The following is a 20,309-nucleotide window of genomic DNA, read 5'->3' on the forward strand; positions in this document are numbered from 1 at the left end:
TGTCAGGCTGCTCTCTCAGTCTGATTAATTGCAGGGCTGCTGATTCTCAGTCCAAGCTGATTTTCTCTCATTCAGTCCTGGGCCAGTTTTGACTCTTTAAGGTTTTGGCCTTTTTCAGCAAGGATGGGCAAGAGAAAAAAAAAGTTGGTGCTCAGATCAACTATTAATAGTATTGCTCCTTTTCAGCTGTGTTAGTAAATTCTTTAATGGAAGAATGTACGTAAAACTGCTGGATTCTGAATGAAGCCTGTAGTTAGGTTAGTATCTTACAATAATGTCAATTTCCAGGGTTTTGACAATGTACTGTGGCTGTGTAAAATAAGTAATACAGTATATCAAAATATTGAGGCAACCTGGAGGAAGAAACCTAGGGCTCCTCTGTACTATTTCTGCAGCTTCTTGTGAGCCTGGAACTATTTTTGAAGAAAAAATACAGAAGATGTTCGGCGGGAGAACATGTTTGTATTGATGATCTAAATAAGGCTTTTGAAAAGCAGTCTGACTTTTTACCTGTGCTCTTCCCCGAATAATCCAAAATTGGTTGTAGCAATGTTCTATTACATATCGCTGCATTTAAATCCACTGGATTTGATTACAGCAGCCAGTGGGGATATTTGTCAATACCCATGTCTACCAGGTACAAATCCCTGAGGGGTTATTGATTTGGGACCAGATTGTGCATACACAAGATGCCCTTTGAGTAGAGTCTGGAAAATATGCGTTAATATCACCACATAGTTCCACATGTGAGTGGATCATATGGTATTTGTCTCTCTCTGGTTGACTTATTTCACTTAGCATTATACCCTCTAGGTCCATCCATGTTGCGAATGGCAAGATTTCTTTCTTTTCTGTGGCTAAGTAATATTATATATATATAAAATACACACACATACACACGCACCCCATATCTTCTTTATCCATTCTTCTATGGATGGACCCTTGGGCTGCTTCCCTATCTTGGCTATTGTAAATAATGCTGCAATAAACATATAGACGCGTTGAATCATTACATTGTATGCGGGAAAATCATGTAACAGTGTATGTTAATTATACTCGAATTAAAAAAATTCACCAGGTAGGGAAAGGAGGGAGAAAGCTGTGCTAGGCAAAGCAAAGGGCAAGAAGAAAGAGAGATACAAAAGTCAAGGGTGTTTCAGGGAAACAGTAGTTTGGCGGGGCTAATGGTTGGGGTATATGGGAGGCCTGGTAGAAGAACAACCTGGAAAGATGGGAGGGAGCTGGAATGTGACAGTCTGGGTGTGATTTTCCTCTCTGTGAAACTAAGGACTTTGGGCTTCTCTTGTAGTACTTACTATACCTGCCTTGTGTCCCAGTCACTTGGGTATGTATCTTTTCTCCCCAACTAGATTCCAAGTTCCTTAAGGAGGTGGTCCAATTGTGGTTCATCTGTATAGCATCTGTAGTCATCCAGCTGTGTGTTTTGCACTTAGTAGGTGCTCATAAAATTGTCCTAAGAAGGAATAACATATCACAAAGCTATAATTGATAGTCCCTCTCAATGACACCTAGAGCCCTGACAGAACGTTGGGTGAGGTGTCTACCTGCGGGCCAGTGAATGTAGCGCACAGAAAAGCACACAACCCACTCCCCTCAGGCTCTCTCTGTGTCTGGTTTTGATGACCGGGTATGGCGATGCCCTGTCATCTTTGACACAAGCTCCCTCATTGCTCCTGGACCATGCCATGATGGCATCCTTTGAAAAGAGGTTGTGTGCTTTGCCCTAATCGATTTAGCATTCCACTCACACTTTCCTCTGTTTAGCTTTGCTGGGGGGCTGCAGAGATGCCTTACCTCTCCACCACCTGTTCTTCAGTTTGCTGAAATATAGCGAATACAGTGGCTCTGACAGGACCTGGAGATGGTAGGTAAGGAACTCTTCAAGAAGGAGTTTTTTCTCCAGGATTTGGCCGACACACGTTATCAAAGGGGATCTCCACCGTGCCCGTTGGTGATTTTTTTCCCCGCTTTCACCTCCTGAAAGAAACGTTGCATTGCTTACCCCCTCAGATGGCTGGGTGTGGAGAGGGGGGCACTTCTGTTCCTGACAACCTCATTATGTGGTTATCAGGAACAGACACTGCCCAGGTTGTCACGACAACCAGCAGTGATTCAAAGCTTCTGTGAAAGGTCTGTATCTCTGGCAAATAATCAGCCTTTAGCACTCAGCAGATGCTGAACTGAGAAGCCAATCACAGGTGAGCTGGGAAAGCATGACGTCATAGTCCAGCCGGTCCAAAAAATTAAGATTTGGTTTTCTATTTCTCCCCTTGGTTCTTCGTCCCCTAGATTTTGTCCTCCACTTTCTCCTTCTCTCTCTCTCTCTCTCTCTCTTTTTTTTCCTAGTGAAACGGGGAGAGCAAGGAAACCAACTTTCCAAATTCACTTTACTCTGCAGTTTGACTTAGGTGCAGGCAGTGCCGCGATCAGAGCATGTAGGGAAGGAATGTATAATGTGATCCACTTGGGGGCAAAATCAAACAGAGCATCAGCTCAATTAAATAATGTGGTTTGTTATGTAGGACCATGGTGGAAGTGGGGCTAATTAAAACCAAGTCAGAGGAGAGGACCTTCCTAATTCTCATATTAATTCATCCAGAGCCACCTGCATTTAATTGTCTTCTGCTTTTCCTTTGCTAGTTCCCTGGTGGAATGGAGGAGCGCAGAGGCTGTGAGCTCCTGAAAGTTGTAGGTTCTACAGGGCAGGTCCCTAACGGGTGCTAATTATAGTGAAGGAAGGTGAGGAGAGATGCGCCCCCCCCCCGCCATTCCCAAGGTCCCGCAATACAGGGAGCATTTGTAAATGGGGACTCCTCAAGTCTATTAAGGAGGTGTGTGGCTCTGAAATCTGTTAAATCCACCGTTGTTCCGTTAGTCGTTTGCATCCGTACAAGAGTCAAGGGAGAACGCAGGTCAGGTTTCACAGAGAAAACTAAAGCCCAGGGAAATTTGAGTCTTGCTCAGGGTTTCCTGACCAGGATCTGGGGGGTCGTCATTCCCTGGCCACAACTCTGAAGCCCGGAGAGGACGGTGACTTCCTAGCCATGGGCTTCCCTCCTCCCTCAGCTTCTGGTTTTTAAAGAGAACTAGGATGAGCCTTTGGCATTTCTGAGGCTCCTTGCTTTTTGCCTAGCAGGCTTCTCACCACGTTGCCTCCTACAGGAAAGCTGGAGCCCCTGATGAGTGGGAGTTGGCGGGCAGGAAGGAAGGGGCACAGTCGGATCTGATTGTGGAGATGGCCACAAGGTGCAGTGAGCAGACCCCCCATGAAGGAGGAGTGGGCACAGTGTTCTCAGCTAACAAACAGCCTTTTGCACTAGCTGCCCAGCTGGGTTCTTTTGTATTCAGAGCAGGAGGGGGAGTTTTTTGTTTTTGTTTTTGTTTTATTTTAAGTGCAGCTGCTTTAGCAGAAGCTGTGAAGACTGAGAGCTGCAAAGATGCAGAGTCCACCACGGGGAATGATTTCTGGCTGTAGGACTTGAGGTGGGGGTGGGAAGGGAGCCCCGATATCCAGGTGGCTTTCGCCCAGTGGGGTGTATGTGGCCACCTTCCTTGCCTGCCCAGGCATGGCTTGGCTCAGCCTGGCCTCGCATTCAGACTCTTTTCGGGAGAGCAGTTTGTTCGTTCTGTTTGTTTGCTTTGTTTTGTTTCTGTCTCCATCCAAAGAAAGCTATGTTTTCACTTTGTAAGGGTTCTTACATGTTCGGTATGTTTATTACAAAAACATGTACAGACAATGCGGAAGTATATAAAGAAAACAGTTAATGACCTCCACCATACACACATACCCACATGTCTTCCTTCCCACGTTTTTAATTCCCAGAGTTACCCTGTTAGCAGTTTGGTGTGTATGATTCCAGCTGAAAGAAACACACAAACATAAACACACACGCGTGCATGTGCACATGTTTTAACAAGAATAAAATAATAGTACACGTGCTGTTCTGCAACTTTTTTCACTCAAGAAGGTGTCAAGACGTGTTTCTATTTCAATACATAAGAATCCACTTGATTCTTTTTAGCTGGTATCTAATATTCTTTTTAAAAAGATTTTATTTATTTATTTGAAAGAGCAAGAGAGGGAGAAAGCAGAGAGGGAGAGAGAGAAACAGACTCCGTGCTGAGCAGGGAGCCTGATGCATGGCTTGATCCCAGGACCCCAAGATCATGACCTGAGCCAAAGGCAGACGCTTAACCTACTGAGCCACCCAGGCACCCCTGGTGTCTAATATTCTAAAATAAGCATATATCATATCTTATTTACCAGTTCCCTTATCAAGGGACATTTAGGTTGGCCTTTGTATGATGAGTGTTTCTTTCTCATATAAGATTCAACAACAGACACACTTGAACATATGTCTGTGTTTTTATGAGTGTATCCATAATCAAATTCCTTGAGTTGAAATTGCTTGGTCAAGTGGCACATGCACTTAAGATTTCCTAGGTGTTTCCAGCTTGCCCTCCAAAAAGGCTCTGCCATCTTATGCTCCCATCTGTCGTACACGAGAGTGAGCCATGCTCCTTTTCTCTGGGATTTGATTGGAAAGCTTTGAAGATGGTTCTAGTTTACTTCTGTTGCTCTAAGCCCCATCCCAGAATCTGTCGCTTCTCATGTGACTCTAGGGGCTGGTAGGGTTGGTGAGAGCCGGAGGAGCAATACAACAAACACAAAACGAGAACAACACAACTGAGGGTAGGAGTCTTGGTTTCTAGGACCATCTCTGTAAGGTATTGGACAGGTGGCTTTAAACCCCTGGGTGTCCTTTTGTTCATCTATGAAATGCAGTTCATAATTGCCACAGTACACTGTTGTGGTTGTTGTGAGGATCAAACGGGGAGGTATGAAAGTGGCTTGTAACCTGAGAAGCAAGATACACATGCCAAGTGGTTATTCCAGTAGTGTGGTTATTATATCCTTAAATCAATGAGCTTGGAGAAGGAAACGGGAAAGTGGGAGTTGAGTGGGAAAAATTACACAGATGAAATCATTAAGACATTCTCAGCTTCCCTGGAAGTTCCCATGTAGCCGTCCTATATTCTTGGAGAACAAACCACGTTGGTAGTAAAGACTGCTTTATGGTATCAAGAAGAATTGAGGCACCTGGGGGGCTCAGTTGGTTAAGCGTCTGACTCTGGGTTTCGGCTTAGGTCGTGATCTCATGGGTCCTGAGATCGAGCCTCCCAGTCCAGTTCTGTCCACTTGAAGATTCTCTCCCTCTGCCTCCCCCCCCACCACCGCTTGCGTGGGTATGCACATCCCCCCTTATAATAAATAAATAAATCTTAAAAGGAATATAGATTATTGCCCTTTCATGGGAACACTGAAGTCTTCTGTGCTGGGCCTGGCTCCTAAGCCCAGTCCTCTTTCTATGACAACCCTATGCTTTAATTTGTCAGGAACGTAATAGGATTTTGGCCCCGTGCTACTTTCTATAATCACCAGTGAGAGAAGAAATACACACATGAAATGCTTAAATAACCATGTGCGGTGACTGCATAAATAGCTCTGAGTTATAGCTGAGGTATATGGGAAGATTAGAGTGAAATCAAATACCTTTTAATTACAATTTAAATCAATAGCCCAGAAGAACAAGTTAAATCATTAGCCAGAAAAAAATCTGGTTTTATCTATTTCTTAAAAAATAAGAACGTTCTTATTCTTTAAAATAACCCAAATAAGTGCATTTTACAAATCAGAGATGTAACATAAAGTAAATGTTCATTCATTTAGATCAGTGATTTTTAGATTACTTTTACCATGACGTAAAAACAAAAAATCAATGTAATGGGCTACTTTCTTTAACCCCAAAGTTAATTAAAAAGATATCTGTAAAATCATTGAAAGCAGAGCCCTCGTGATTTCAACCTATTAATCAGGGATTTGAGGAGGAAGGTGAGGAGTGTTTTTGCATTAGGAAGACAACCACCAAGCACACACACAAAAAGCTATTTAAAAATGCTTGAGTTTTTAAAAAACACCAATCTAGTATACTCTTTTTTTTCCCAAGCAAAAATGTATTTTAACAAAACCAATAATACCATGTATCATATTAGAAAAAGCATTGGCCTTGGACTCAGATCTAGATACAAATTCCAGCTTTGCGACTTCCTACAGTGTTCATGTAATAGTCATGTATGCATAAATATATTTTTTAATTAAGGAAAATAAAAAGTAAAGTGCAAAGTGATCCTTTAAAACCTCTGGAGTATGTAGTTTACTTTGTCTTTGCCTCCCTCTTTCCTGCCTTGTCCTAGATTAGAAGGATCTTTGTTGTTCTTTTTTCAACTTCCAGCATGATCATAATTTTAAATGAATTAATCCAAAGAGGTATCCCATTCTCTCAACTTCCCCAGATATTGTCTCTGTGAATCTAGGGGGCTGTTGTGTGACTTTTCCTAAGAGGAACTTGGCAAATATGTATTAATTCACTCTCTGTTTTGAAATTTGTTTTGCTAGCATTATGGAGAAATGATGGCTAGGTGTTATGGGGTGTTGAGAAAATTGGAAGAAAAGTGTATTGTGGAGAGTCATAGCCCATTTTGACCACTTAAGTACGCCAGGATATATTTGTCTTCATAAAAATAAGCTTGAAAGTGGAGAGGGAAAATCACCCATAAAATTTACCTGACTGTGATAATTTTATGTTCTCTTCTGATCATTTCTGTGGGTGTATTTTACATCACTGTAATTTGAAGGTACTTAGTATTTTGCATTCTTTGTCATTTTTGGTGAGAGCTTACTGTCTCCTTGCTGGGATTTACCATAATTTATATAATCTAGCTAAATCCTGGGGGGGGGAGGGGTATGGATTTTGGAGTAGCAAGAGATGATTTTTTGGAGTTACATTTTAAGCTTTGCAAGCGGGCAAAAATTTGAACTTTTTCTTAAAGACGAGAGACCACAGAGGTTTTAGGGAGAGCCACATTTTAATGAAATTAAATATATCTATATATCTAAACTACTTGAAATAGTTTGTGTGTTTGTATAACGCTCCGTGTTTTGAAATGTGTGTTTCATGGGCAGAAAGATAGTTTCCCTATCTCGATTGTCAACTCTGAATGCCGCTGTATCTGCCAGAGTCTACTGTGTAGTCCAAAGACTCCCTAAACGTAACCTGTTGGCCTGACAGGTGGTGTCCCAAATCCAAACCATTTTCCCCAGTAAAGAGTGCCCGTGTAGCTGGATGGATTGCCTCCCCTGAAAATTTATCTGAAATTCCAGTCTTCCCGAGGGGCCGGTTAAGGAAGATCCGTGAAATGCCCCCGCCCGTCCCTACTGTCAGGTGCGCCTCTCTCTTGATGGCCCCACCTCTGTCTAGACAACGCTGACAGTGTAGAAGTTTCCATCTCCTTTTCCTTTCCCTCTTTCTGTTCCCTCCCCGTCAGTTTTTTTTTTCCCCTCCCAGGCGCTTCCTGCCTGGAAACAAAAGATTGGTCCCCAGCAGCCCACTCAGGGCGATTTTAGTTTTCTGCTCATCCTCTGATTGGTCCGCATGCGGTGCAGAGCCCGGGTGACGTCATAGCAGACAGGAGCAAGGGAGCGGTTGCCGAGCGGGGCTCTGCCGCGGGCGGGCAGCTGTCGGCAGCGCACCGTCTGGGGGCTCGCGCGGGGGTCTGCAGCTTTTCCCGGCCCGGAGCAGGAGTGCGGGGCCGGGAGGAAAGCCGGGGGGAGCGGGCCGGGCCCGGGGCTGCGGCTGCGGCTGCGGCTCCCCCAGCCTCGCCAGCCCGAGCGCTCGGAGGTAGAGAGGAAAGGTCTGGACAGGGTGGCTGGACCAGTGGCAGGTAAATCCCGCGACTGACGGCGCCCGGCTCGCTCGGGGGAGGGTGTGGCGCTGCTGGGAAGATTTTCTGCCTTCCCGGGGGACCACCTTCTGATGTCGCGGCGCCCCAGCCTCGGGTCCCCTCCGTGGCGCCCCCGGAGCCCCGAGCCCTGGCGCGCAGTTCGCCCGATCGCGCTGGGCGGACGCGGACGAGTGGGTGTGTCAGGGCCACTTTCAGAGGGCCTGGACCCCGGCGCCCGGGCAAGCCCTAGACTCCCCGACTCGGGCCTGGGCCGCTGGAGGCCAAAGCCGCCCTCAAAGCAACGTCAGCCAGTTAGTCTTATACCATCTTCTCGCCCCCTCCCCCAGCTACAGAAGCGAGGGCAAGCCACCCCCCCCCCCCCAGAAAAAAAAAAAAAAAAGAAAAACCACCGAGGGGAGGAGGTGTGGCCACGGCCCGGACAAGTCCAGGGGAGGGGGAAGAGCCCAACCTGAGCAAACAGAAAAAGTGACGATTTTCTTCTATGGGGCGCCCTTTCTTTTATTTTCCTTTACCCTCCTCCCCTTTTTTAGGTCGGGGGAGGGTAATGACAGGACGACTCATTTCTTGTCATGTGGAGATTGGAATGATGCAGTACTATCCCTAAAAAGCCTGGCGTCCCTCAGTAGGCCTTTGTCTTTGTCTGGGGGGGGCAGGGGTCATTAGGGGTCATTAGGTCCACGGCCCCCCTACCCTGTCCTCAGCGCGGCGCAGGGGGCCTTGACCTCAGTTTGTGAACTGGCTCTGGCTAGATGACTAGCCACACTTTGGGGCGGATTGAACATTTTAGATTCTTGCTCTCACAGGCTTTCCTTCCCTAGGTGGTGGTTGAGGGACAGGGTGGGAGGGCGGTGCCCACAGGGAGGGAGCCAGAGGCCCCACTTGATTTTTTGGTCCCACCTTCCAGAATCCAGTGGCAGACTCTGGACTTGAGGGTTCTAGGCTGTGGTCTGTAGAAGCAAAGCAGAGAAGGGTGAGTGGCTTGGCTTTGGGAAGCATGAAGGGGGCAGTTGCAGTGTTATTCTTTTTTTCAATGGCTTTCAGCAGGGAAGCCTTTAGCCATGTTAGTCTTGCTCCCCCCATGGTTTTGCAGACTCAAATCCAGGCCAACTGCATGGCTGTCTGAGGTGTTGGAACAGAAGGAGGTCCATTCCTGTTGGTGACAACACTGTGGCCCTGTTCTGGAATGACCGAGGTATAAAGGTCAGTGCGGTTTTCACTGGGCCATTTGCAAAATTATGATTGGGCAGGTCTGTGATTTGGTACTTGAGGCCCCTAATCAGGGGCACCTTTGGGTAAAGGGGCTTAATCCGGTAATGGACAACTAAGAGGCCAGGGCTTGGAGGGAGAGCCATGTCAGCCTTCGTTTCTGGATACAAATGTCATACCTCCCTCCTCCATGAAAGAGGCAAAGTGAGAAGAGACTGGCATGAATGCTGGGTAAAAGCCAACAGCTGAGAATCTTGAGGCCAGAGGGACTTTTAGATGTCAAGGAGTGGACCCTCCAGGCCTCCAGGTAGGCAAGTGGGCTTTGTGGGAGAGACTAAACAGAAAACAGGAGGTTCATTTGTAATACGGATGCAGGCAAAGGGCCACAACACCCCAAAGGCGTTCCGACTAGCAGACCATTACCACAGGTTGCAGATTGTCTGGCTGGAGGCAGAATTGGCATATGAAGCAAACAAGCGTGCTGAGGTCTCTGGGGAGAGGTCAGTAGACGTGACAAGTGAGAAAAATGTGGAATACCTGGGGTGGGGGGATGGAGAGGTGCTGCCCCCATCAGACACTCTGCTATTGTGAGGTCAGACACAAAGCTCCTGTGAGGTCAAACGGGGTGGCCAAGGCAAAAAGCAATCAGGGCTAGAAATCTAGATGCAGGTAAGCTCAGAGCAGGTAGGAACAAAGCCATAGAGAGATAGAACAAGAAGAAAGCTCTGGTCTTAACCAGGAGCCCGAAGGTCCCGATTTTCCTGGTGAGATGGGGAAATGTTGGTGATCGAGGCACATGTGGCTCAGCCCAGACTTAGGGGGACGATTTCTTGATGTTTAGGGACTCGATAGCATTTCCATCCATATAACCCACCTTCAGGAGCTAGTAGCTTTGATCATAGGAAAGAGAAGAAACTGTGAACAGCGGACTCCACAATGGCTCTTTCAGGCTCCCTTTAAGGAATAGGGAGGCAGGGTCCCAAAGGGGATTGGGGGAGCTTTGAATCCGCCCAAGACAGGTAGGTTGACTATTTTCACACGGGGAGGGCCAGGGCCAGGTCTGGGGTCCCTGCTGCAGGCATGGGGTATCTGCCTGTGTTCCAAAAATGCCCTCCTTCCCAGGGGCCTGTGGGACCCTGTGAGGTGAGGGATGGTGAAAATCCCTGCGCTAGAAGGTAAGTGTGGCTGTTGAGGCTTCTGGGGTGCCCTGTTGTCCCCCAAGCTCTCCACCTGCCAGAGGCTAGGCGGTTCCCTCTGCAGGGCCTGGGGTGGACTCCCCTGCCAACTCGGCACTCTGCGGCTTCTCCAGGAGGGGGCAGGAAAGGGCACGTAGCAGCTGGCAGGGCCCAAGTCCTCCATTTCCGGTGTGAAGCTGGAGCCTTCTGATCAAGTAACAGCCATAAGTTTAAAATCTGATTTAGGGGTACCAGAGAGCCAGAGGAACCCCCGGGGCCTGGCAGTCTGTTTCCATTCCCTCCCGAAATGTGTCGCTTCCTCCTGCGCCCGGGGACTTTGGAAGGCATTTGCATTTACATTCAGCGCAGTGAGCAGTGATTACTCCAGTCACTAATACACGCAGCCTAACCCAGAGTTTAATTGGAAATGTTAATCAGTACAATGGATCCATGTCTGATTTGCACATTTGGTCAATTATCTGCAGGTTGGGGCAATCTTTGCTGCCCCCAGGGGACATGATGAGGGGCAAAATGGCATAGCTATCCGGCTGGGTCTGTGGGTGGGAAGCAAAAGGGGGGAGGTGGACTTTGAAGACTGGAAAGAGAGGAACGATTGACTGGTGGGGAATGGAGATATTCCCAAGGTGTGGTCACAGCAAAGCCTGGGTGGCTGATCATTGAGACAGAACAGGACCGTCTTGGAGCCCACGCAGTAGAGAGAGAGGATAGGGTTTTGCCCTGAGTTGGGAAGGTGCTGGATTTGGAGAAGGAAGGTTTTTAGAGACTAGAGGACACGGAGTTGGGGTGGAATAAACCTTGGGAGTCAGGAGTTAGGTGTGTCTGTTTCTGCCCCTCTCAGAGCCTTAGTTTCCTTGTCTTTTGAATGATGGGGTTGGACGAGGTGGTTTCTGAGATGGTCATGACATTTTAGGAAGTGGGTTCATTTGTTCTTGGTCACTAAGGCAGATCCACCATAGGACAACATCCCCCCCCCAAATAACCATTTACCCTTCTAAATCACACTTTTTGGTATGCCCTCCGATTTGGGGGAAAACAGTACAAAACAAACCCCCAAACACCACACACATTTCATCTCTTTGAGCAGCATGGTTTTATTTTTATTTCATGTGAATGGGAAACCGGAGGGAGAAAGGAAGCCCAAGTGGAGAATCTGCTAGGGACCCTAAAACCAAGCCCCTGAGAAGCTCTGTGGGGATTTTATACAGATCTTATACAGTGGGTGGGGGGAGGGGCAGATAGGCACTTGTGTCACCAACTCCCTAATCAGCCTCAAAACCGAAGGGCCTGGGATGAGGGTGGAGGAAGGCCTGCTTAGGGTGTGTATCCTTCTTTCTCCTTCATCCCTCTCTGAGCCAGGTGGACTTTTTGGAATTCCGCACCCTGAAGAGACACTACCCCGAACTGCCAGCACAATTGCGCCCTCTAGTGACCTCAGCGGGCACACCTTTGGCAGAGCTCCTCCTGCGTCCCATGGCCCAGCTCCCTTTGCCAGTGCTAATCCCTTGTGCAGCTGTTAACTCCCTGCGGAGAAGGGCTCCAGTCCTTCCAGATGGCCTGAAGGAGAAACTGAGGCACCTGAAGCTCCCAGCAGGCCCTTCTCCTATATGGACGGGACTGGGGGTTGAGCAAGGGCGCCATCTCCCTAGCGCTTCGCTTCCTCCTTTGGGCCTGAGAAAGGTTCCGGAACTCCTTTCCTTGCCTTCTTTAGTGCTGGGCCAGGCACCTGCCATGGGAGGGCCCTGTGGTAGAGAGAGTGGTTGGCCACAGCTTCCCCGGTCCACACACACACACACCATCAACAAAGTGGCCGCCCTGGTCCCCAGACAGAGATGCTGGCAGGAAGCTGAAGTGCAGCAAAGCTGGGGTGCTGGTAGGCAGAAAATGGGTGCACTGATCCCTACCCCCAGCCTCCAGGAGGGGGCTAAGCCCCAGGTGCAGACACAGGGCGGTACAGACACACAGCAGGATATAGACACATAATATGGCAGAGCCACGTGATACAGAACGGGGATTAGATACATGCCAGGTGCATACAAGGCACAGAGCACATGGTGAGAGGCACAGCACATACACAATACAGTGCAGACACTGTGTCCATACGCCTGCTAGACACATGACTGCACACCCCCCCAACGTGATACAGATGTGACACCCACAAAACAGTATGCATAAGACATGGCATGCACGTGATCGCGTATAGGCACCCTGATACCGTGGGGGTACAGGAAGCAGTTCAGACACACTCCCCCCATGCGTACTCACACACAGGATGCATCTCCGCACACTCAACAAAACACCGCCCCCCCCAAGACAGGCGAGAGGAGTGTGGCCACCAGGTGGAGTGCTGTGTCCTGCTAGGCTCAGCCCTGCAACTGGTGTATTTGAAGCAGGCTGCCCTGCGGTTCATGGGAGGCTGAGGCAAGGTGAAGGCAGGCCTATGGAAAGCTCTCGATCTTACACAGGAACCTGGAGGTGCTTGGTTGGTCCATGCTGGTGCCTCCACTGCCCCCCCCACCTGGCCCTCCAGCACTGTTCCCCACCCCCATGGGTGCTTGCTGCCATCCCTCCAGGCTCAGGGGACTTTTCGTGGCCGTCCTTCTTGAGCCCCCTTCCAGTCCTGCCCCTCTCTGGAGCTTTGGCAGCTGTTACTCACCTACCCCCACCCTGCCCCCTTGCAGGATGAGCTCATGCAGCCAGGCAGGGGATGGGCGAACCACTTAGTGGCCCAGTGGGTGGGATCTGGAAAGGCTGCTGGGAGTATGTGAGTGGGAAGCACTCAGGGAATGCCAGGGCCCCTGGGGGACACACGGGCGGCCGGGCTCTGGAGTCTCGCCAGGAGCAAGTGGCAGACCTGGGGTATGGCTTGGTCTTCTCGTTCACCAAGGGGAAATTGGGAATCCTGGGGCTTTCCGTGGCTCCCCGAGTCTTCAGTTTTACTATCTCTGCCTTTAGCTACCCCTCCACCTGTGTCTTTGGATTAGGACCTGGGGCATTCCAGTATCCACTGATAGAAAGTTTGCTAGCCTGGGTCCGGCTTTCCTAGGATTTCACATATAGGTGCTGCTTTTCTTGGAGGACAGACACATGGAGGGAAGGCGGGCGCAGGGTAGGAAGGATTGCAGAGGGAAGATCCGTCTCGTCCTTGAGAGGCTCAAGCGATTGTGGGGGAAGGCAGAAAAAAGAGGGGTTAAAGACCTTGCCTCCACGGTTGGACATGGAAACATCTGTGGGGAAGATGGGATAAACTGTCACCCCCAAAAAACCCAGGATATATTCACCCTAAGAAATCTGAGAAAGACTGTGGAAGACCTTCCTATAGTAGAGATTGGGTCAGGGTGGGGGGCAGAAGGAGGTTCCAGTTAGGATCAGGGGCTGAGGCCCTCAGCGGCAGTGAGGTGATAACAAGTTAGGGACCCTCTGAGTGCTTCCCACCGCCACCCAGTGAAGGAGGTTGCTGAGAAGGGAAGGAGGTGGAGGTGGGCACCTGGAAGTGAAACAGCATTGCTAGATCTTCAGGACGCTCAGGTGTCCCCAGAGCCAACGTGCATTTGCCGTGATCTCTCGGTTTTCTGTCGCATGCTAGACTGGACCACCTCCTGCAAATATGTGGCTATTTCCCATCTGTCCTGTTTGATCTAGTCCTCCTGACACCTGTCCAGGGAAGCTAGGGCAGGTTTTCTCCACGAGCTAGCAGGCAGAGCCAGAGTGGTGAGGTGACAGCAGTTCTCAACCTGAAACTCCTGGTTCAGTGCCCTTTCTGGACTCTGACCTCGCAAAGTCCTTTTTATGCTTCTCCCCTCTCTGATTCGCTGCCTTCTCAAGGGGTTTTCTGAAATGCACTATAGCGTGTGTGTGAGGTTTGAGGGGATTGGCTGAGGGAGTAGTAGCAGGTGGGGCAAGAGATTCCTGCACCCCCATGATGCTTCTCTTGGCAGGTTGCCCCCAAGAAAGAGCAGCTGAGTCCTTGCGTCTTGTGGCACCTAGCGTGCCCAGCACTGAGTCCGTGGGAGCTGAAGGCAGCCCGGCCCCTTCTCATGGGCAGTGCCCACCTGTGCTGAGGTCCTGTAGCCGTGGCAATAAGAGGTGAGTAACGGATTCCAGGGTAGGCAGTCAGGGATCTCCAAATCCAGGTGAAGGCCACCCTTCCACCAGAGTTCCCAATATTAAAGACGCTGCCTGGGCCTCACAAGCCAGGCTTTGGGGCACAGCCCCTCCTTTCTGGGGGACTGTGGCCCATGTAGCTACACTTGGTCTCTCGGTTCCCTCCATCTCTAATATGGGAATGATAGCTGTGACCTACATTGTGGGGTGAGTAGGAGAAACAACCGAACGGTCATGGCCAAGTCCTTTGCAATTGTCAGGCTCTGTCTAAGAGCTTCCGTGTAACCACCGACATGCTTCCCCTCAAGCTGGCATTTCCTTTCCTCCTGCTTTCCGGATGTCAAAGTGGCATTTCAGCCACGTACCACTGACTGACCAGTTAGTTCCCAAAATTTCTCCTGCTCTACAACTTTCATTTGACCTTCCTATTCAAGGCATACCCCCACCCCATCTATCCCAGCTTCCAAGCCTGGTGGGCTGAAACCTTCTAGAACCTTCTCTCTGCCTTCCCAACCAAGCAGGGAGCACTTCTCCCTCAGATCTCCAACAACAGTTGAGCCCGTAGTAGATCGTGTAGCCCTTGCTTCTCTATCACCTTTGATCTTTCTTGCACAGTTTCTGGAGTATTCATCTTGGCAGGTAAACTAGACCATAAACTAGAGGTAGGGACTCGATTTCACAGGTCTCTAGTCTCTCTCCCAAGTGCCCGACAGTTCCCCGGCAGCGTTTCAGTTTGGGTCTCTCTCTTCCTCTCCATTCCTTTTGGGTTCCATGGCCTGCCTCTGATCATCTACTCTTCCCCCTGTCGGGCAGCCGATTAGGGCTTCTGCTGTCAGCTGCCCCCTCTGGCCTTCTGTTGCCATACGCCGCCATCCAGCTACCTGTTTGTATCTTACCTGCCTCCTTCTCTTTGCACTTCTGTCTGTCTATTTGTCAGTTACCCAGGCATCTCATAACGCCCAAGTCAAAAGCAAGTGACCAACCAAACTTAAAAAAAAAAAAAAAGCAAAAACACCCCAACAAGAAAAAGAGAAAGCAAACAAGGAATACGCAGTGCAGTTCCCTTTCACACGGAGCCCACCCCGGGCCCAATGGGACAAAGGAAAAGTGCAGCTCAGCGGCAGGTGTTCTAGGGTGCCTCCTTGTGAAGGGGAAGCTCCAGGGTTTCGGCCGGGATAGTGAGGGTATGAAATTACAGCCCTGCCGATACTGGTGTATTCAGCTTCCTAGAGATGCTATGGTAGGGGATCCGCTATAGACCTTGAGCGACAGAAGGTAACTAGAACTCGCTCAAGTCAGAAGCGAGCCCTGGGGTCTCTCCCGGGTGTTCTGTGACAGCTCCAGTAATAATGTGTATTTATTGTCTGCTGTTGCCAGCGCTGGGCGGGGCATTTTACTTGCAGGAGACCCTTTGATCCGACAGTAACTCTGCAAGGTAGGTGGTTTGTTTTTTTTTCCTAATAGTTACTGTTTTTGTTTCTGATTATAAAAGTGACACTAGCTTCAAGGTAGGTACTAGAATCATGGTTTTGCCCACGAGGTGACCAAGGTTGAGAGGGGCTAAGTAACGTGCTGTAACTGGACACGTACGTGCTATGGCTTTGGGAGGAGAGACTCTTCCTCGAGAGTTTCTCAGCATCCCAAATGCTTCAGCACTCACACACACATACACACACTTTCACGAGCACACTCATGTATTCTTGGACCTTCACATACTCCTTGTGCCTCCTTGGCTCACGCTTTTCCTACCGGACACATTTGTGGTAAACACAGTCTCACCTGTTTCTGCTGCTATATCATCTTATAGTCTTGCCCTTAGTATTATGTGCTCTGGGACTCCTACTTGGCACGGACGCAACCTCTCCACATCTGTCACATTCACCCCAAATCACGCTTACACATGGAAACACGCTCATCGTGACACCCATTTACGCTCATTCACTCATCTTCACTCTGAGGCCTGATCGCACTCTTCACCCAACTCACAGGCATGGGTCCTCAGATACAGTCCTTTTCGTAAACTCAGCCACTTTCACTGACACACATCGTCCGAACCTCACACTCAGACAGTCCTTTTCGTAAACTCAGCCACTTTCACTGACACACATCGCCCGACCCTCACACTCAGAGTCCCACAGATGCAGTCGTGCTGACACACTCCGACACATCCATCTGCTCACTCACATTCAGTACTCACGCTAATTCACATCAACATACAGTCACATTTACGGCACACCCATGCCTAGATACTGATGTTTGCACATTTTCACGGTTTTCCATACGCTCACGTTCACAGCCACACACTCCAAATCATACACTCCCACACATCCCCAGGGGCACACAGTCACTCTGTCTCACACTCATGTACATTCACATGTACACCCTCTCCCTCTCCCACTGCCATCTCTGCGTCCCATGTGTTCAAACTGGCACACCCCCCCACACACTCACGTGCTTGCTCATTCTCACTCTTGTACTCTCATATTGACATAACTTCACGTTGCGACACACATTCACACCAGTACACACGTGGTGACCTGCACTGTCCCCGACCTGCATTTATGCTGCCACACACCACACCAGCCCACACAATCCACACTGTCACCCCCGATTCCCATAACTGCATTCGTGCACTCCCACACGGGCCACTGCTGACGCCACAGACGGCCACATAGACTCACTCAGACTGTCATTCCCCTTGAAACATCCCCCCTGAGGTGGATACACTTGCTCACGGTGGCCCACGTGCCCACACAGTCACTAAAGCATAAATACATTGCCCCTAGCTCGACATACTCGCCCGAGCGGCCGGGACTCTTCTTTGGACTCACACAGACGCATTGATGCTGACACATACTCACATGGACATGGACCAGCACTCCTTCAGAGATGATCCCACTCACCCACGTCCATGACTCACACATGGTTATAGTGACTGCACACTCAGGCACACACTTTTACGCATGGCCCCACACTGATACTGCCACATTCACACCCTAACACACACACCATCACACACCCCACTGCGGGGAGTTCACAATCACAGTTGTCACCTTTTTTCCCCTACTTGCCGCCAGTGCTCTCCTCACCCCTGCTGGAAGGTTTTTCAGCAACCTGTGTCGAAAGGAAGAGTGTTGGTCTCAGCCAGGGCACCCGTGGGACTAGATCTTTCCAGAGAAGAAAGGAGTGAAATTTATGTCTGGGTTTAAAAAAAAAAAAAAAGCTCAAACCCACAGATCAAATCTTATGTCCTTTTGCCATAATTTTTTTTTTTACAGAAGTCATGTCTAATAGAATCTTAGCCGGGCTATCCAAAAGGGGCTGGGGTTTAGATGGTTTATTTTCTGGAAGTTTATGGCTTAACTTGCTACCTCCTTTCTCTCCCAAGGGGAGGGCAGAGTAAAGCATGTGTTTCTTTACGCACTCGCTGTGGTTCCCTAGGCAAAAGTATGGGTCTCTGATTTTAGGTTTCTGATCTGGAATTCCCTGCTGTTCCCAGTAGGCACCTCTAGTCTAGCCAGACCTACTTTTACCCTGTTAGCCCTGGAACGTGGTATTCAAATTTCTGTTGGGAGTGTGCATGTGCATACATAGACCCCACTGGAATTTCAACAGCTGCTACTGACACGTTAACAGAGGAAATTTCTCAGTAGGCGTGGATAAAGGCAAGCTGAAGAAACTTCCTTGCGCTCCAGACAGACTGTAGATTTCCCTGCAAGAGGGTAAAAAGAAGCGCAAATCCCAGGAGTGAACCAACTAGCGGAGCAGGAGCCTGGTGCCAGAATCCCGTGCTACCCCAATTCCCGACGAGAGATTTAGAAACACAAGAGCACCTTGTAGGAGCCTCCTTAACCCATGGCTTCCCTTGCTGGAGTCTCCTCTGGAGGAAAGATGAGTGCAAAATAGGTCCAAGCTGCCATTTGATAATGGAGTCTGGCACCATGGGGAAAAGCCTGTACTCTGAAATACCACACACTGCCCTCTACACCTGCGATCAGATTGAGACCTTCTTGGAAAGCAGAGACCACATCGTCTAACTTATTTTGGATTCCCAGGGTCTAGTGTGATGCCAGGCCTGGAACAGCTACTTGTGAAACTCCAGTAAGAAACTGAAAAGAGGTGGGTGGACAGCAATGTGTCAGGACAGATCCAGTGCCTGTCTTCCTCAATCCCAGAATTCCAATGGCATTACCAGCGTGGGTTGAGGAGCTTCTATGGGCCCTAGCTAGTGCTAGACCCAGAAGGAGATTCAGATGGAGGAAAGCAACATACCCTGTCCTCGAGGTACTTTCATTCGAGGGGGAAAAATGATGTCACCATGCAACAGCAGCCCAAGGCAGCAGTCTTGAAGCTTGGGAATGGGGGACTCTTTATCATCCAGTGGTCTTCAGGCTCCCAAGGCCTTGAGGGCCCATGGATGGTTGGGAACAGCAGCCAGGCTGTGGGGCAGTCATTTCCCAAAGCACACCTCCTCGTAGACCTCTTGCCCAGCCCAGAGATGTGCCATCTTTCCAGAAGATGGTGTGATAAGCCCTTTGTCAACTGTGCCTAAGGTAGAGGAAGGAAAGTGAGCTGTAGACCTTTATGGAAATTTTGTACTGAGTTAAAATTTAGCCACCACCTCCTCCAAGAGATGGCTTTAGAGAAATAGACTGGCAAACTTACATTTGATCATTTCTGTGGATATGCTGAGAGTCACCAAAAGCAATTTATATAATTTTCCAGGACTGGGTGAATTTTCAGAAGGAAAAGAAAATGCACCTGCCTCAATTCACTTGAATGCCTTGTGAAGTGCTAAGTGAATCAACCCACCCCCGTGCATGGATATGATGTTTTGTACTTTTCAAAACAGTTAATAACCCATTCATCCATTATGATAAAGGAATTAGGAGCTCTGGAGTCCAAAGACGAGCATTTGAGTCCCGGTTTGGCCGCTTCCTAGCTGCGGAACCTTGTTTGAGTCAATTACTCATCCCTCTTAAGGCTCAGTTTCCTCATCTGTAAAATGGGAGTGACATTAATAACTTCTGCCTCACTGGGTTGTTACAAGGACGGAATGAGCTAAAGTATGTAAGCATGTAGCACACTATCCGGCCCACAGTAAGTGCTCAACAAATAATAGATATTCTTACCCTTACCACAGCCCTCCGAGGTAGGCGCCTTCAAAGGAACAGAACCCTGAGACAGCAGAGAAAGAAGATGGTTCTCTGCAGCCAAGGAGCCAATTGTCACAGGACTGGCTGTCTGCTTTCCTTACATTCCTGCTTAAGCATAAGCTAGGAGGCAGTGCTCATCCCCGCTTAAGAAGGTGAGGGAAAAACAGAATTAACCTATGGAGCGTTGCCTCCATTCCTGGGTCCTTCTGGGACACGCTTATCTGGCCATTAATGTTTCTGATTCATGTCCATGTTCCCTCTAGTCCTACAACTTTTCCCTTGAAATCAGGAAGTCCTCAGCAATGTCTCCTGCGTTTGCTGGTGTAGAACCTTCGAGGAGGGGAATAGGAGAGACTCCCGATCCTGGTGCAGCCAGAAGTCTGGCGTCTAACTACAGACATCCCTCTGCCCTTGATTCTAATGTTGAAATGTCTGCTTTGTGGGTAGAGGATCTGCCCATTTCCAGGCTTTGGTCCTAAGCGCCGCAGTGGAGACACAGTTCACTGTGACACTTTGCATGTGTCCAACCCCAGATGTGGGGTCGTGGTCTTATTCTTCCACTCTGTGCCCTTAGCAGATGACCTGATGTCTCTGGGGGTCCATTTCGTCTGTAAAATGGAAATAGTAATACCTAATGTGGTTACGCAAGTGGCATGAACTTGGGCAGGAGTAACTTTCAGCAGAGTGCCCGGGACGTGAGGTCTCAATGATGCTGGTGATTTTGTTTATGGCTTGTGAAATCTAGGGTCGTAATCATAAGCATCTTCTCTGGGTAGAATATCTTGAATTGCTTCCACATATTTCCCACATGTGGATTCTTTGATTC

General features: G+C 49.0%; 1 protein-coding gene across 4 annotated transcripts in view; it reads left to right on the forward strand.

Moving 5' to 3' along the window:
• The first annotated feature begins 7,557 nt into the window (after positions 1–7,557).
• The window catches only part of PAK3 (p21 (RAC1) activated kinase 3), a 118,477-nt gene continuing 105,725 nt past the window's right edge, over positions 7,558–20,309 (forward strand). Inside the window, exons 1-4 of one of the 4 annotated variants that reach the window (XM_044392103.3) lie at positions 7,558–7,803; positions 8,729–8,794; positions 8,915–9,024; positions 14,162–14,309. The gene's annotated coding sequence lies outside the window, so the exon portion shown is untranslated. Of the gene's footprint in view, positions 7,804–8,728; positions 8,795–8,914; positions 9,025–14,161; positions 14,310–19,470; positions 19,636–20,309 lie in introns of all 4 variants that reach the window. The other 3 variants (XM_057313696.1, XM_044392104.3, XM_026478843.4) reach the window with 3 other exon arrangements.

The sequence above is a fragment of the Ursus arctos genome, chromosome X, assembly GCF_023065955.2.
Source record: "Ursus arctos isolate Adak ecotype North America chromosome X, UrsArc2.0, whole genome shotgun sequence".
In the NCBI taxonomy this organism is placed as follows: domain Eukaryota; kingdom Metazoa; phylum Chordata; class Mammalia; order Carnivora; family Ursidae; genus Ursus; species Ursus arctos.